This window comes from Protopterus annectens, chromosome 7.part0 (assembly GCF_019279795.1).
Source record: "Protopterus annectens isolate FY-2018-M chromosome 7.part0, PAN1.0, whole genome shotgun sequence".
Classification (NCBI taxonomy): domain Eukaryota; kingdom Metazoa; phylum Chordata; order Ceratodontiformes; family Protopteridae; genus Protopterus; species Protopterus annectens.
The window spans coordinates 102,192,785-102,210,662 of record NC_056739.1 but is presented as its reverse complement, the minus strand read 5'-3'; the positions used below and the strand labels follow the sequence as shown (position 1 = coordinate 102,210,662).

The 17,878-nt window shown below is 39.8% G+C and overlaps 1 long non-coding RNA gene across 1 annotated transcript in view; it reads left to right on the top strand.

Moving 5' to 3' along the window:
* Positions 1 to 17,878, top strand: part of LOC122805793 — a 309,107-nt gene that overhangs the window by 32,542 nt on the left and 258,687 nt on the right. The gene's annotated exons all lie outside the window — the stretch shown is intronic.

The window sequence follows — 17,878 nt, the reverse complement described above, 5'->3', positions numbered from 1 at the left end:
TAAGGCTATGACTATCTTCGAGCCCCAAGTCACCAAGGGCAGATCATGCCTACTAAACCTGGTTGACTTCTTCGAGACAGTCACCAAGGCCATACACGAGGGAAAGGTTGTTCACACAGCCTACCTTGACCTTGCCAAGGCTTTCGACACCATTCCCCACTCGGGTAATACAGAAAAACTCACCAGCCTGAACATAAACCCCTACGTCACGAGATGGGTTGCCAACTGGCTTACAGACAGAACTCACACGGTAAGAATAGCGGGCTCCAGGTCCGACTCTAAACCAGTCACAAGTGGTGTCCCACAAGAATCGGTCCTAGAACCCCAACTGTTCGGCATATACTTCTCAGAAGTACAGACAAACACAGGAGGACTATGGCTAACTAAGTTCACCGATGACTGCAAACTGGGAGCCATAATTGACTCTCCGGCTGACACAGACATCCTTCAAAAAGGCCTTACTGAGACGGACACCTGGTGTCAAAGTCATGGCCTCAAGCTAAATGCCAAAAAATAATAGTTATCCTGTTTGGGAAAAACAAAACACCTACGAATTACCACATAGGTGGCAACCCCCTTAATATAGAAGAGGTAATAAGAGATCTGGGGACCCAGGTAGATAGTAATCTCTCCTTTGACAATCATATTGCCAAAGTACTTAGGAAATCCTTCTATGTGGCCCATCTAATTACTAAAGGGTTCGCATCTAGAAATAAAGAGGTTATAGTGCCCCTCTACTTGTCACTCATTAAACCCATCATAGAGTACAATGCCCCATTTGGGATGTACCTCACAAGACACTTCTAACAGCTGTAAAGAACACAAAAATACCTCACCAAGAGGATTATTGGCCTCAAATATATGTCCTATGCAGCCCGACTGAAAAAACTCCGGCTGTACTCAGTGGCATATTGCTTACTCAGAGGTGATCTTTGCCTGACTTACAAAGCCATGTCCAACTCAGAATTGATGGACATGCTCCACCTAAAGAAATCCAAGTCACTGCTAGCCACGTGCTCTAGTGAGCTAAACCTCGCCACTACAATAAATAGAACATGCTGGAGGGATAGATTCCTATCGGGTCTTATGATGATCAAATGAGAGGAAGTTTTATATCTATATTTGAACGTTCATCTCACAAAATCTTCATTTTGGAATAGAGTCTCTTCTGTATTATAAGCTGAGTTGTGGGTTTGATGCTAAATGCAACAGTATGGTATTTTTAGCATTTAGTTTTAGCCTGGTTGTAGAGCATCAGCTATTACCATGACTAAGTTCACTTTATAACTTCTGTATATCAGAATGGGGTTTGATTATAGCTCCAGTTTGCAATTATCTGCAAGCTTGGTAAACCATAGATGTTCAATATCCGATCATTGTTGCAGTAGCCTAAGCTCTTTGGGTTATATCCTGCCAAGGATATGACCACTGGGCATCTTTCAAAGTTTCAGGGTACCTTCCATTACCCTCAACCACTGTGGGCTCGAGAAATGCTCCATAAATGCAGTAGTTAGGGTGATAAAACTTTAAGAGCTTTCTTGCCACCAAAATGCACTCCCTGTGTGAGCTTTGTCGAACTGATGGATGGCTAGGGATTCTTCAAGGCTGGGCAAATAAGTACCATGCTGAGGAAAACCTTCAACAGTTTAATTTTTCTGAGGAAAACTGTTTTTTTTTTCTGAACTTATTTTATGATAGGATATTTATTTTTTTATGGACTGTCATGTTTTGTCAGGAGATTTTTACCTTGTGAATGCTTTTGTAGAAAAAAACTATAAAACATTGTTTTACTAGTTATTTTCTACATAGTTATGTAGAATTATTGTGTTAGGGACAGGACATTGTGCTTTGGGGACTGTTATTTGATTTTTTACGTCAAAAATCCTAATTTTTTCTGTCAGGAGATTTATCGTATGTCACAACCTGTGTTACCTATCTTTCAGGCTTCCTTCTCATCTAAACCATGGAGCATTTACTGGCCTTGGTTCTTCATTATGCCATTTGCAAGAAAAAGAAAATTTCTTCAGGTGTCAAGCCGGCTCCCTTACTGCCTCAGCCACTGATGGGTGACTCTGCTGTATCCAAGCTGGATTTCTCAGACAGCTCATCATTGTCTCTCGGTTCCTCTGGTGTAGCTCCTTGGGAAACCGATAAGGACCAGGAGTTAGACACATCCTCTGTGGCTGTAGGGTTGTCCTTTTTGGGTAAGGGAGAACCAGTCTTGTTGGTCTGGGGGGTGGAGCAGGTGAAGGCATACCATATAGCAGGGCTTGGGTGTCTGATTCCTGGGATAGTGCTGCAGGGAGTCTCCCAGGAAACAACAAAAAAAAATTAGGAATGTTACTTCTCATGCTTCTTTAATTATGTACAGAGGATATATATATATATATATATATATATATATATATATATATATATATATATATATATATATGCATAAATAATATATATATATATATTTCTAGCATTGTCCTTGCCAGGGCTTTAGCCTCTCTCTCATAGTTGCTTGAGAGCTCTGAAGGGCTTGGCACCCAGACATAACTTTTTACTCATCTTGGCTCAAGCTGACTAATGCTTTAGGTGTATGGAAGGTGTCATGAAGCTTTGGAAGCTAGCCAGCTCTTGTATCCTGTGCAGGATACAATCCATATGACTAAGGCTACTGCAGCAGTAATCATTCAAACATCTTCTGTTAAGGTACTTTTACTTTCATAACAGCACTTTACAGGAAAGCATTTATAAAGTTGTCTCTTGATATTTTCGTACACCACATGTAATGTATCACTATCTTACAGCCTCAGTTGGCATAGTGGGAAAGCCCCGGCTGAAGCCTGTAAGGGTTCTTTTAAAGTTGGTTTGGTGCAGGGGAGATAACTTGCCTGTTGGGGCTCTATAGGAAGGGAAGGTCGAGGTTGACTTCTGCAAAATCATAGCAAAGTTTCCTGTCTTTAACAGTAGCCAAATTCATTAGTGGAATATAACTTCATTCAAAAGCCCATTGTTTTGTGGACTGGGTAAAACAGTATGAATTCAATAGTTTAGATGAACAGGGGTTTTGCCTTGTTGAACAGCATACATTTACAATTTTTATAAAAAGTGGGAATTGTTTTTCATGTTGCACAACATTGAATATATTGACACAAATACTGTTTTAATGGATGCTAACAACGACTTAATGTTAAAAGCTCCAGTAAAGGTGAAGTTAAAAAAAAAACAATAAGAGTAACTGGGAGAAGGGTGAATGTGGTATGCACCCATCTGACAGACTGAGGTTTACCTGATAGGTAGTTAGAGAACCCTGTTAGCAAGCCTGCATAAAAGTACTGGTAATCAACAGTGTCAAAAGCCTTAGCCAAGTCCAAGAACAACACATTGGTAACATGATCCAGAGTGAGCTCCTAGTGCATTAATCTATATATATGTTTGAAAGGGTTTGTAAAACAGTATAATGTTGGCTAAGGGCTCTGGGTATGGTTCCTGACCCCCTTACTCCATGGTATAGCTGTAACTGCTATCTCTAAATTGTCTGATACTGATTGCATAAATTATAATACTGTTAAAAAATGTTTATTAGTATGTTTTAAGTTAACACCTGAAGCTTACAGAAAAAAAGTTTCATGAGCATAGATGCAAGGCAGATGAAAGTGTGTGTGAATATATTGCTGAGTTAAGCACTTATTTTCATAGGTGGGTGAGTGGATGTCAGGTCACCACTTTTGAAGGGCTGACAGACCTTTTGGTGAGGGAACAAGCCCTTAGCACTTTGCCTGAGGACATGAGAATCTGGTTAGCAGATGATTTGGGGAAAAAGGGAGACTTATACCTAGCAAACAGGGGTTCACTGCACAGGAAAGGGATACCCAGTGCTGCTCATGAGTCTAAGGGAACCCATGGTGGACAGCTTAAACTGCTCCAACAGAGTCCACCAGTAGCAGGGGAAGCCACTAGTTCAGGTACATGGCCAGGACCAAGGGTTAAATGTTTTAAATGTAACCAGTGGGGCCATGTAGCCTATAGATGTCCATGGAGGCAAGGTGGCGAACAAAAGGTGGGAGAGCTAGTAAGTGGGAATGACAGAATGCCAGGAGTACGTTGCCTGGAGACAACAAGGGTACCAAGCTACCACAAGAGGTTATATCCTATCTTAGTAGATGGGAAACAGGCCACTGCTAAGAAAGACACATCCTCTGACCTTACCATTGTAAAGCCTGCAATGGTTAAATAGGAGCACTACTTGCTTGGGCAGTCTACTCTAGTCAGAGCTTAAGGAGGGACCCCATTCCAAATACCTTTGGCTAGGGTTCACCTTGACTGGGAGGGTGGAAAAAGAAGCAAACTAGTAGGTGTGTTTGAGGATATCCCTGTAGACGTCTCGATAGGGGAAGATTTTGATAATGCAGTACCTTGTGTGCATGCAGTTACACGCAGTCAGGCTTGGAGAAAAGGATGTGGGTCTGGTAGCCTGGGGGGGGACTCAGACAGACAGCACACTTGAAGGCAGGACTGTTGAAATGGATACTTCAGGGAGGGAGCTACCCTGTAACAGTGAGACTGAAGGTGAGCTACAGCTGCTTGTGGATACCGATGTTCCCTTGGACAGAGTGACTGCAAGGGCAGAGGTGAGTAATAGTACCCAGGCTGACAGTGAGGCACCTCTGTCAGAGGATACCTGACTTCCTGTGGAAGGGGAGCTGGAAAGGGTTACAAAGAGAGAGTTGAAACAGGCTAAGCTCTCAGACCCTATATTACAAGGCCTGAGGGAGGTAGCCAGTAAGGCACCTGATTCTTAAGGAAAGGGGGGTCTGTATACCGGGACAGAGAGTTACTGTATAGAGAGTGGACTCCTGAGGGAGGGCTAGAAGGTGAGAAAATACAGCAGTTGGTAGTGCCCAGAGCATACCATCTGACACTTCTAGCCATAGCCCATGATACAGGCAGTTCAAGAGGGAATGGGACAAATATTTGCCCCATCTGTTGTTTGCATACAGGGAGGTGCCCCAGGAATCCACAGGTTTTTACCTTTGATTTGCTGTATGGGCATATGGTGAGGGGACCTCTAGATTTGATTTGCGATGAGTAGGAGGGTGAGTGTGAATCCCACAAGGAGCCTGTTGTGGCATACATCCTAAACTTCAGAACAAGGCTCAGGGAACTCCTGATAGGGAGGCCCTGGTGTGAAGTATTGGCAGTAGAAGGCAAGAGGAGTCTGATGAGGATCTATGGCTACAGGGAGCCAGCCAGCAAAATCCCAAATTACTGTGGTGGAGCCTAGTATTGCAGGCATATGATTTGACAGTGCAACACTGTAATGGGGTCAGCAATGCCAAGGCAGCTGAAGTCTCAAGACAGGGTATGGCATAATGTATTCATAGGCTCATCCCTCTCAAGCAATGTTTTTTAATGGTCACTTGAAAAACTAGCTTGAGTCTTCGAAGGGGGGAAGAAGTGTGACAAAGGGAGATGCCAGCACAGCTATCTGGAATTTTGTAAATAATTGTATGCTATTTGTGAATATCAACATGATTCATATAAGATGCTTGTGTTACAAATGTATTAGAACTGTATGTCATGTATATGTCAAATTAGGTTTGTATAGACGTGTGTTAAAAAGATATTTTATAAAGTACTTGTTCTTAAAATGTAACCACAGCATGCCCTGCTGGAATAGAATTAAAAATGTACATGCACTATTGTAACTGTTTAAATGTATATATTTTAACAGTGGAAACTGGAACACATGAGGTTAACGTCATTCTAACAAACTTCAGAAAGAATAGCTGAAATTAAATTACTTTATGGCAGCTAGAGACAGAATGCCCGTACTAAGGACATTTTTGTATTGTCTTGGAAGTGTTTTATTGTTTTATGACTTCCAGCATCTGCCAAAGATCTGAGGAAAAGCCCCTTGTCTATTTATTTTTAAAGGTAGATGCTAAATGCTACTAGCTGCCATCAGTGATTGTTTTGGGCCTGAGGACTAGAAGTCAGATGACAATAAATGATGTCAATCTGCAAACTAGTCCAGCAGTAATATCTGAGATATTAATTTGAGAGGTCTGTTAGAGAGACACAGCATTCTGTATTCAGTCTTGGTCCTGACAACAACAAGAGCCATTCACCACATCTGCCTTGCTCTAATGAAGTAAGTTTCTAGGGAACAGTACAATTCTCTTGGATATAGTCAGGAGTATAGCAAAGCTTAGTTTGATATTTTTCATTATTTATTTTAAGACTGTCTTGTAATGTTGTTTTAAATATTTTCTGTGGTTTTCAACTCTGATGTCACTGTGAATATATATTTAGTATTGTCTTGTTCTTTTATTATTTATTATTAAATATATGTAAACCTTTCATTGTGGCTGATCTGTGTAGAGATATTTAAGTTCTGAAAGTACTTGCATATTTATTTGGTGACACTGTTTAGGTCTCTCCTAATAGCCTCGCTCTTGGTCAAACTACCATTTGTATTAATAGTAACATTACACGGTAAGATTGGATACCTTTGTTAAGGGCCTTAAAGTAGCTGATAAGGAGTTGCCTGATGGCAGTGATAACTACGTTATAGTCTGGGCAAAAGACAGCATACCTAGTAAATCTGTGCCAACTTTTCCCAGGTGTGTGTGTGTGTGTGTGTGTGTGTGTGTGTGTGTGTGTGTGTGTGTGTGTATATATAAATCAAACCTCAAAGAGTGCATGTGTCAGCTACTTGGGGAGGGACATGAAGCACTGGTTGGACAGAGAGGGTGCTGGATTTCCTCTCTATAGCTGTGCCAGTGGGGAAGTCTTACTGTGGATCTGGAGAAAAGAGGGAGAAACCAGCCCAGGATTGACTGTGGTCTCTGTGTGCTCTTAAGGGAAATTGCACTTTATGCAGAAAGCTACATCTGGAAATACTGTGTGTGTACCTGTCATTTTCCCAGTGTACATCCCTCCACTGGTGCCAGTGGTGAGGATTGAGGCTTCTAGATTACTGGTCCAGTGGAGGGTCCGCACAAGTTGGCATAGTGGGAAAGCCCTGGATGAACCCTGTAAGGGTTCTTTTAAAGTTTGGTTGGTGTAGGGGAGATTACTTGCCTATTGGGGCTCTATAGGAAAGGAAGGTTGAAGTTGACATCTGCAAAATCATAGCAAGGTTTCCTGTCTTTAACAGTAGCCAAATTTATTATTGGAATATAACTTCATTCTTCATTGGGGCTCTATAGGAAAGGAAGGTTGAAGTTGACATCTGCAAAATCATAGCAAGGTTTCCTGTCTTTAACAGTAGCCAAATTTACTATTGGAATATAACTTCTTTCAAAAGCCCATTCTTTTGAGGACTGGGTAAAACAGTATGAATTCAATAGTTTTGATGAACAGAGGTTTTGCCAAGTTGAACAGCATACATTTACAATTTTGATATAAAGTGGGAAATGTTTTTCATGTTGCATGGGGTGAAGCAGCTAAAGACCACTCCCTACCACCCCCAGGCTAATGTACTGATGGAGAGGTTAAACTTTACACTAAAGACCATGCTGTGGGTATTTGCAGACCAGTTTAAGAGGGAGTAGGACAAATCTTTGCCCCATCTATTGTTTGCTTACAGAGAGGCGCCCCAGGAATCCACAGGTTTTTCACCATTTGAGTTGTTGTATGGGCATAGGATGAGGGGACCTCTAGATTTCATTCATGATGAGTGGGAGGGTGAGTGTGAATCCCACAAGGAGTCTGTTGTGGCATAAGTCCTAAACCTCAGGACAAGGCTCAGGAACTCATGGGCTTGGCCCAGGAGAACCTGGCAGAAGTCCAACAGCAGAAAAGGTCTGGTATGGCAGGAATGCTCAAGCTAGAAAGTATGCTGTGGGGCAGCAAGTTATGATTTTCATTCCTGTCAGACACAGCAAGCTGCAGGCACCTTGGGAGGGACCCTTTAAAGTGGTAAGGAAGGTCAGTGATGTTAACTACATGGTAAAACTGCTAGACAAGAGGCAGGGGCACAAGCTGTACCATGTTAACACCATGAAACCTTACCATGATAGGGAGACCCTGCTGCTAAGTATTTGCAGTAGAAGGGAGGAGGAGTCTGAGGGGGATTTATGGCTACAGGGAGCCAGCCAGCAAAATCCCAAATTACTATGGTGGAGCCTACGGTTGCAGGGATATGATAGAACAGTGCAGCCCTGTACTGGGGTCAGCAATGCAAAGGCAGCCGAAATCTCAAGACACTGTATGAGGTAATATATTCCCAGATAGGCTCACCCCTGTCAGGCAACATTTCTCAACGATCACTTGAAAAACTAGCTTGAGTCTTCGAGGGGGGGGGGGGCGTGACAAGGGGAGATACTGCCAGCACAACTATTTGGAATTTTGAACATAATTTTATGTTATTTGTGAATATCAACATGATCTATATAAGATGCTTGTGTCTCAAATGTATTAGAACTGTATGTTATGTGTATATCAAGCTTGTTTGTACAGACGTGTGTTGAAAAAGGTTTTTGCAAAGTGCTTGAAATGTATCCACAGTGTGCCCTATTGGAATAGAACAGAAATGCACATGCAGTATTGTAACTTTTTAAATGTATATATTTTAACAGTAGAAACTGGAACACAGGAGGTTAGCTTCGGTCCAGCAAAACTTCAGAAGAATAGCTAAAATTAAATTACTTTATAGGCTTTGCAATTTCAGTTTTCAATGCAGCAAGGAGACATAGTGTCTAAATTTAGGAAACATTTTGTATTTTCTTTAGTGTGAAGTAATTACTAGTTTTGAAATGTGAAAGAATGCAATTGTTTTATGACTTCCAGCATCTGCCAAAGATCTGAGGTCTATGTATTGTAACAGGTAGATGCAAATACTGATAGCTTACAGTAGTAGGGGATGCCCCTGGGAATGAGTTAGATGACAAGAAATTATGTCATTCTGCAAGCTATCCCAGCAGTAATGTTTGAGATATTAATTTAAGAAGTCTCTTAAGAGAGACATAGCATTCTGTATTCTGTCTTTGACCTGATAACAAGAAGAAGATCCATTCACCACATCTGCCTTGCTGTTAAGTAAGTTAACTAGGATATAATAATTCTCTTAGACACAGTCAGGAATATAGCAAAGCTTAGTTTAGATATTTTTCATTATTTATTTGAGACTGTCCTGCAATGTTGTTTTAAATATTTCCTGTGATTTTGAACTCTGATGTCACTGTGAATATATATTTAGTATTGACTTGTTCTTTTATTATGTATTATTAAATATATTTAAACCTTTCACTGTGGCTGATCTGTGTAGAGATATTTAAGTTCTGAGAGTACTTGCATATTTATTTTGTGACATTGTGTAGGCCACTCCTAATAGCCTTGCTCTTGGTCAAACTACCATTTGTATTTTAATAGCAACATTACACAGTAAGATTGGACACCTTTTGTTAAGGGCCTTGAAGTAGCTGATAAGGAGTTGGCTGGTGGCAGTGATAACTACGTTATAGCCTGGGCAAAAGGGGGCGTAGCTAGAAAACCTGTGCCAGTTTTTCCCAGGTGTATGTGTGTGTATAAATCAAACCTGAAAGAGTGTGTGTGTCAGCTACTTGGGCAGGGACACGAAGCACTGGTTGGACAGAGAGGGAGCTGAAGGTCTGGGCTTGACCACTCAGCTGAGATCTCATCTCTATAGCTGTGCCAGTGGGGAGTCTTATTGGGGGCTCTGGAGAAAGAGGGAGAAACCAGCCCCGGACTGACTGTGGTTTTTGTGTGCTCTTAAGGGAAATTGCACTTGATGCAGAGAGCTCCATCTGGAAATACTGTGTGTGTACTTGTCATCCTCCCAATGTAGTCCCTCAATGGTGCCAGTGGTAAGTATTGAGGCTCCTTGATTACCGGTCCAATGATGGGGTTGTCCAAATGATCACTGCTGCAGTAGCTGTACCCTCCCTCAATTCCCCTTAATTTTGTATGTTGTTGTTGCCAGGGCAGCATATATGTGTTTGTGTGTATGTGTATATATCTATATCTATATATATATATATATATATTTATATATATATATATATATATATACACACACACACACACACACACGTGTGTATGTATTTGTGTATATATATATATATATATATATATATATGTGTGTGTGTGTGTGTGTGTGTGTGTATTCCTAGCATTCTCCTTGTCAAGGCTTTAGCCTCCGTCTCATAGTTGCATGAGAGCTCTGAAGAGCTTGGCACCCAAACATAACTTTTTAGGCAGCACAGCTCAAGCTGACTAATGGTTTGGGTGCATGGAAAGTGTCATGAAGCTTTGGAAGCTAGCCATCTGTTGTATCCTATGCAGGATGCAATCCGTATGACTAAAACTAGTGCAGCAGTAATCATTCAAACATCTACTTATAAGGTACTTTTACTTTCACAACTGCAGTTTACTGGAAAACATTTATAAAGTTGCCCCTTGATATTTTCGTACACCAGATGTAATGTATCACTATCTTACAGAGAAGGGGAGAAACTGCTGATGGAAGTGTAATAAAGTTGAAACCATGGCAGATGTCTTCTGGAGGTCTCCACAGCTGGCATAGTGGGAAAGCCCCGGCTGAAGCCTGTAAGGGTTCTTTTAAATTTGGTTTGATGCAGGGGAGATAACTTGCTTATTGGGGCTTTATAGGAAGAGAAGGCTGACAATGACTTCTGCAAAATCATAGCAAAGTTTCCTGTCTTTAACAGTAGTCAAATTCATTAGTGGAATATAACTTCATTCAGAATCCCATCGTTTTGAGGACTAGGTAAAACAGTATGAATTCAGTAGTTTAGATGAACAGGGGTTTTGCCATGCTGAACAGCATACATTTACAATTTTGATATAAAGTGGGAATTGCTTTTCATGTTGCACAACATTGAATATATTGGTACAAATACTGTATTGCTAACAACCACTTAATGTTAAAAGCTCCAGTAAAGGTGAAGTTAAAAAAATGGATGCTGACAACCACTTAATGCTAAAAGCTCCAGTAAAGGTGAAGTTAAAAAACAAAAAACAATAAGAATGGCTGGGAGAAGGGTGGATATGGTATGGACCCATCTGACAGACTGAGTTTTACCTGATAGGTAGAGAACCCTGTTAGCAAACCTGCATAAAAGTACTGATGATAAGCAGTGTCAAAGGCCTTAGCCAAGTCTAAGAACAACACATTGGTAACATGATCCAGAGTGAGCTGCTAGTACAGTAATCTACAGATCTGATAAGACGAGGCCTATCATTGATAACCTCTAAGGCTGATGCTACAAGCATTAGGACTGCTCAGCCAGTACAACTTTACCAGTGTGCCTGGAACCTTCCCTTTTTTAGATCATGCATACATCATCTCACATGGTCCAGTGGTCCAGTTTGCCTTTGCTTCACTTAGAGATTGGTCAGAGAAAAATGGTCTCAGGTTCCCCATGTGCTTTGTTGTTGATTTTTTGCCACAAATGTGGGGACTGTGCATGACTACAGCAGTTTGTTCTCTCATCTTTTTTAATTTTATTATGAGAACTGAAGTTGGTAAATGTGCCTGCAGTCTGAGTATCCTACATACCAACAGGCACATTTGCATTTATACTTTCTTGAGTGAAGTCATAATTTTTCGTCTGCTTTGTTTGTTGAGAATTTAACCAGGGTACACAAAGTAGATGCCATCAAAACCTTCTCTATTTTTTGTGTATAAAGCACTTTCAACTGCATAAGGAAAAAATAAATTCATTAATACTTAAGGCTGCACATCTATTGGTAAATATAAACAGCCTTGTGGTTCATCTACTAAACAGTGTTCTATATCATGTACCTTTCCTAAAAATAAGAGGCTTAAATCTGTAGTTTTTAAAAAAAATAGGTTAAAGTTTCTTTCACAGGTACTGTGGAATAATTTATATTATACAATGACTGGCCATTAGCATTCAAAAATGAGCACGCTGATTGGCCAGCCCAACCAGCATGCCCATTGTAAATCCGAGAAAATACCAATTCCCCCGGACCTTTTCCCGTTAGTATATCTCGTATATATATATTTTTTAATACAAAATGAAAACGGAAGACATTTTACGTTCGGGAGATCGCACAGACAGAAATAAAAGGATAATCAGGTTAAAAAAACTTAACTGATTATCCTTTTATTTTGTCTGTCCTGGCTCTCGCCAACATAAAAAGTCTCCCATGTTCTTTTTTTTTTTTTTTTTTTATTGATTATAACAAAGAAGAAGAAGCAACAGAGATCTTCCTTTCTCTGTTGCTACTTCTTCATACCCCTGATGTACTGCGTAAGCGCTGGAGCACAAGTCCCATACGCATGCGCAGTACATCAAAACAAAGCAGCAATATACCACCAGCTGCGGAAGAACAATGATGCACCATTATACAAAGACATTATTTAAGAAAAGTAAGTATTTCTTTCTTAAATAATATCATTGTATAATAGCAATGACCAACTCCGTGGTTGTGGTATATTGAAATTTACCCACGATTGGCTTTATTTAATCACTCGGGCTTCGCCCTCATGATTAAACCACATCAACAGTGGGTAAATCGTTAATATACCACACCGACATCATCGGTTATTGCTATAATATTGGATAACTGAAAAGCCAAATGGCATTACAGCAACCACAAGAAGGTAGAAACTCAAAATGCTGAAATATTTGGCACATGTTTTATGTTTGGCAGGAAGGGGAAGCAGTTTAACATTTTCAGTGTATCCCTTTAAAATAGCTACACTAATAGCTGTCGAAATTGCTAGAATACATGTTTCTAATGCTTAATCTACTCTTGTTGACTCCAGCCAAGCATACTCAGGTCTCCTCATTCTCCGGTTTTGCATGGTTTGGATTGTAATAAGTTAACTTGAGCTCATTATTAGAATACAAGGAATCACCAAAATACTATGATCAGCATAATACAAACAACACTTAAAACAAAAAAACAAAAAGAAAAACACTGCACTGGAAACCCCAAACAAATCTAATTTACCACTTTTGTTCCGTATACTAGGAACTTTTTCAGAATTAATATACTACATCACTTCCTTCCCTTTAAATACCTTAAAAGGTACCATTAAGAGGTACAACTTATTAAAGAAATATTTTCTGGCCCGGTGAACTTTCCCAGTAAACAAATGTCAGTAAATAAATAAACTGAAAATATCTTATACTCTTTTCATACACTAAAGAAAATCTTAAATTGAAATGCCATCAATTACCAAAATGCATATAACTTGTTAAAATAAAATTGATTTACACTTTGCAAAATACTTTGATATAGTATATTCAAATAACATTAAAACTGAGACAAATACATTACATTTTTGGAAAGAAATCTCACCAAAATTATGATGATTTTATGTCCTTTATGAACTATTTAAACCACCCTACTGATTTCCTTGAATTCTCTTACCAATGGAATAACAAGTGTATTGACTTCCTTGATATCACTTTATACAAGAATTTTGAGGAATCCAGCTTTAGCAATGGAATTCACTGTTCAAGTCATCAAGTAACTGAAGAGGGATTGCTTTTGAGAAGTTCTTAAACATAGAGGTATTTGTATGGAAAGTGCCATAACTTTTAAAGGAAAGGGTCACTGATTTCTGGTCTGATTTAACAAAGCAGGACAGTACACATGTAGATGTGGAGGAAGTGGCCATGTTTGCAAGGACAAGATCAAGGGTACCGAGGACCCTAGAAGAATGGTTGTCAGTGCAAGGGAGTTAGCATTTATGTCAAGGAAGCATTGGGCATGCTTACCACTGTCAGGGTAAGTCAGTCAGTTTATTAAAGTATAGTTGAAGTCCTCCAGCTGGAGGTTGTTGGGTTTAATGGAGATTTCAGCTAAGGTATAAAGATAATTGTCTTGATGAGAAGGGAATATAAAAGTATTCAGTAGCTAGCTATGAAGTGATAATTTTACATAGGGTTATTTGGACATCTAGGAGTTCTAATTTGGTGTCTTTGGAATCTGTTGTGAGGTAATGATGTCCTTGACAAGTAATGATCCTCCACAATTGCCAGTAGGTCTGAAGATGTGATGAGCACTAAACTAAGGGAAGAAGTGCTTTCATTGCTTTGGAAACGTCCCTGAGGTTGCTAAGAGAACACTGCCAAAGCTCCGAGGCTAAAGGCTAAGAAACTTCAGCCATTAGTTCACACAGCAGGACACCCATCTTCACTTTCCACAGCCATAGCCAGTACACATACCTTTAGGAGTCATAAGTGTGCATACTCTAATCTCTTACGGTCCACTGAGACTATGTTTTAATAATAGGTGTCTCTATTGTCAGGCATACGAGCACCACCCTCACCAGGCTGATAAGAATGGGTAACAGCTATTTTTTGGAATCATGATCCAGGATGGAATAAGGGCTCTTAGATCCTTCCATCCTGGCAACTTCAATTATGACTTGATAATTGTACATGTGTGGTTAATGATCTTTGGCACTCTATCCAGAAGGGATATGCAGAAGGATATGACTGAGCTTCCTGTACATGTGTCCAAGGCACTGGTCTTACATGCTATTTTGCTATCACCCATAATGATGCTGAGAATCAAAGACAAGATGCTTGGCTTCTGCAATTGCTTATGTAGCTGGAGTCATTCTAGGGGGAATCTATTATGTGTCAATTTGAGATGAGATAGCCAGCAAGCATTTCACACCTTTTCAACCGTTTCTATATGATTTTTAATACAATGCGAAAAAGGCACTATGTTTAAGTATAATGGCACTTTTTGCATGTTTATTATTTTGACAGGAGTGACTGGTCTGTCAGACAGTTTATCTTCTATTTTGGCTCTTAATTGCTAGAGCTTGAGTGGGTCACTTTTTGTAAGGAAAAGTAGGTTTATTTAATTAGTGCTCATGTTTAATTAGTGGTGCTTTTGTGTTTGAGGAGTGTAAATGTGTGTTCTGCTTGAGAACGCTTCCTCTGACAACATATTTGTTCGCCAATTCTTACCAGCAGCACGAACCAGGGATCAGACTTCATTCTCAGCAGAACCATGGAACAGCTTTCCAGTCCCTCAATTCTGCTTCTCCTGGACCAAGAAAAAAAGGAACGTTAGGGAGCCTTTTCCAACACATCAGGCTCAGCTAATGCCTCAGTTGCTGGTGGGTGGCTCTGCAGTGGTTATTTTAGGTTCCTTAGACCATTCACTTCTGGCTCTGGAGCCCTCTTGTGTAGTCCCTTTAACTACCATGAGCCGGGGATTATCAAAATCTCCTGCAGCTGTTTAGGTGCTTCCTCAGGCAAGGAAAACCACTTTCTTTGGTCAGGGGAGAATCAGAGGAGAGTGCATCCCTATAAAACTGGGTTTATAAATCTATTCCCCAAGGTGATGTACCACCATTGAATCAGTCCCCTTCCAAGATGTACCTAGAAAAAAGAAACAGAAGGGTAAACATTTATCTTCCTCAGAAAGTTTTTCTGTTCATAAGGGGGAGTTTATTACTTTAGCTAAAGGTTTATTCCAGGCATGAAAACCTTTTGAAAGTTACTGGAATTTCTGTGAGAAAATATTTCAGTCCACTCAGCTTCTAGGGATTCCCTGTCAGTCGAATATAACAGGGACAAGGAAAGGAACAGGACCTCTTATGTTTTTTTTTCTGCCCAGATCCCAGATTCTGATTCAGGAGAAAGTGTTTCCTCAAAGTATTCCATAGAGGAATTTTCTTTTTCTGAAACTGTTTGTAAGATAAAACGAACAATATGTTTCAGTGGGAGAAAGCTGATATTTATTCCTCTTTGAGAAAATATTTAGTTGTTAAAGGTAAATTTGCCACAACCTGCTTCTATTACTCCTGTTTTTCCAGCATTGCAGGATGTTTTTGGTATTGCCTGCAAAACGCTTGATAGTCAATCTGCAGCTCTTAAAAAGACAGACAGACTTTGTAAAGTGCCTCAGTCTTACAAGTATTTGTTTTCTCACTGCAGGTCAAATTAAGCAGCTATTTCAGTACAAAACACAGGGAAGCCAGCAGACTGTAGCATTCAATATTTAATCAAAAATAGCTGAAAATCATAGTATGAAGTTAAAAAGCAGACAAAACAGACCAGTTTCGGCTGTAAAAATTACATAACCTTCATCAGTGCAATAAAGACATGAGACCTTTGTCTCCTTTTAAATACAACCACTAGGTGAAGCTCTAAATTAATTAATTAATCAACAATCCTTGTTAAAGGTATTCAGTAAGTCCTGGTGAGAAAAGACCTCCCCTAATTTAATAACCCATTTATTTTCTTTACTGTTCAAAATTTGATGCCATCCTGCTTTATTTGACTTATTACCAATGATTCTGTCTATCACAGCAAAACTGAAAAATGCATTATTGTGTACCTGAGAGTGCTTATATAAGGCATTGGTAAGTTTCTTGTGCCTGATATCACTATAGTGTTCAGAAATTCTGAATTTGAGTGGTCTAGACATTTGTCCCACATAGAACGCAGAACAGGTACATTTGGCCAAATAGATCACCCAGTCCGTCTGGCAATTTGCAAAGAAAGGAATATGAAATACTTGACCAGTATTTTTGCTACTAAACTAGCTTGTTTTCATAACCTTTCTGCAGTGGGTACAATGACCACAAGGAAAACATCCTATAAGCTGATCTCCCATAAGAGTAGTTTGGATGGAATCACCCTTACTTCTCTATCCATGTTTATAGTGACTCAAAAATTATCCCAGATTCTTACCTCTTCTGAAAGAAAAATATTGTCTGTCATCCAATAAATCAGAAAGTTTGGCATTTGCTAGAAGGATGTTCCAGTGTCTACGAGCACTGTTTAGTAAAATATCGGTATTCCTTCCATAAGTGGTGACAAAATGAATGATAGGTTCCTTATCCAGTGTCCTGTCTTTGTATCTCAAAAGGTCCTTTGTATCACGGGTGGCCACCCAATTCCTGGCCTCATAAATATTCCCTATTTTGTAGCCCTTATTCCTGAATCTCATGGTTAGATCCTCCTTATAAACCTCATAGGTAGCATCATTTGAGCATATTTGCTTCATATGTAAGAATTGTGATTTGGGAATATTTCTACATATGTGTGGGGGATGAAAGCTGGAAGTATGGAGAAAGGAGATGTATTGGGGGTATTTGCGGTACACCTCGGATGCCAATGTATGATCACTATTCCTAGTTACTAGGACATCTAAAAAGGTGATACTGTTAATGTTATAATTGACTGTGAATTGTATACCCCATTTGTTATCATTTAGCTATCCAACAAACTCAATGAGATATTTAGAATCAGATCTCCATACTAACCAGCAGTCATCTAAATATCTTCTCCAGATGTCAGTCTCATTTAAGTATAGATTATGTGTGTTATCATAGATGAGTTGTTCCTCAAGGTGGGCCATAAAAAGATCAGCATATATGGGAGCAAAAAAAGGTCTCATAGCCATGCCTTGAATTTGCAAAAAAAATTTGTTCTGATAATAGAATATGTTCTTGGTTAGAACGTGTTCGGCAAGGCAGATTAAAAAGGTGTTAAAGCCAGGTTGGTACAATTACGACTTGTATAACTAATATTCTAATGCTTCCAGACCCGCCCAATGGGGGATGTTAGTATACAATGGGGAGACATCTGGGATACAGAGTAACCACCCTGGCTCAAGGTGCATCTCAGAGATTACCCGAAAGAAATCCATAGTATCTTGAATACGAGCCCAAACCCATTTCAGTAGTGGTTTAAGATGTTGCGTAAGAAATTGGGAAAGTAGTTTTGTAATAGAACCCCTACCTGGGACTGTAGGCCTACCGGGTGGTTTCTGAAGATTCTTATGGATTTTGGGGAGGAATTAGATTTACTGATTTGAAAGGTCTGACACCGTGAGATGATATAAAGTGGTGTTTGTAATAATTCCCTCATTCTTGGCCAACACCAAAAACTGA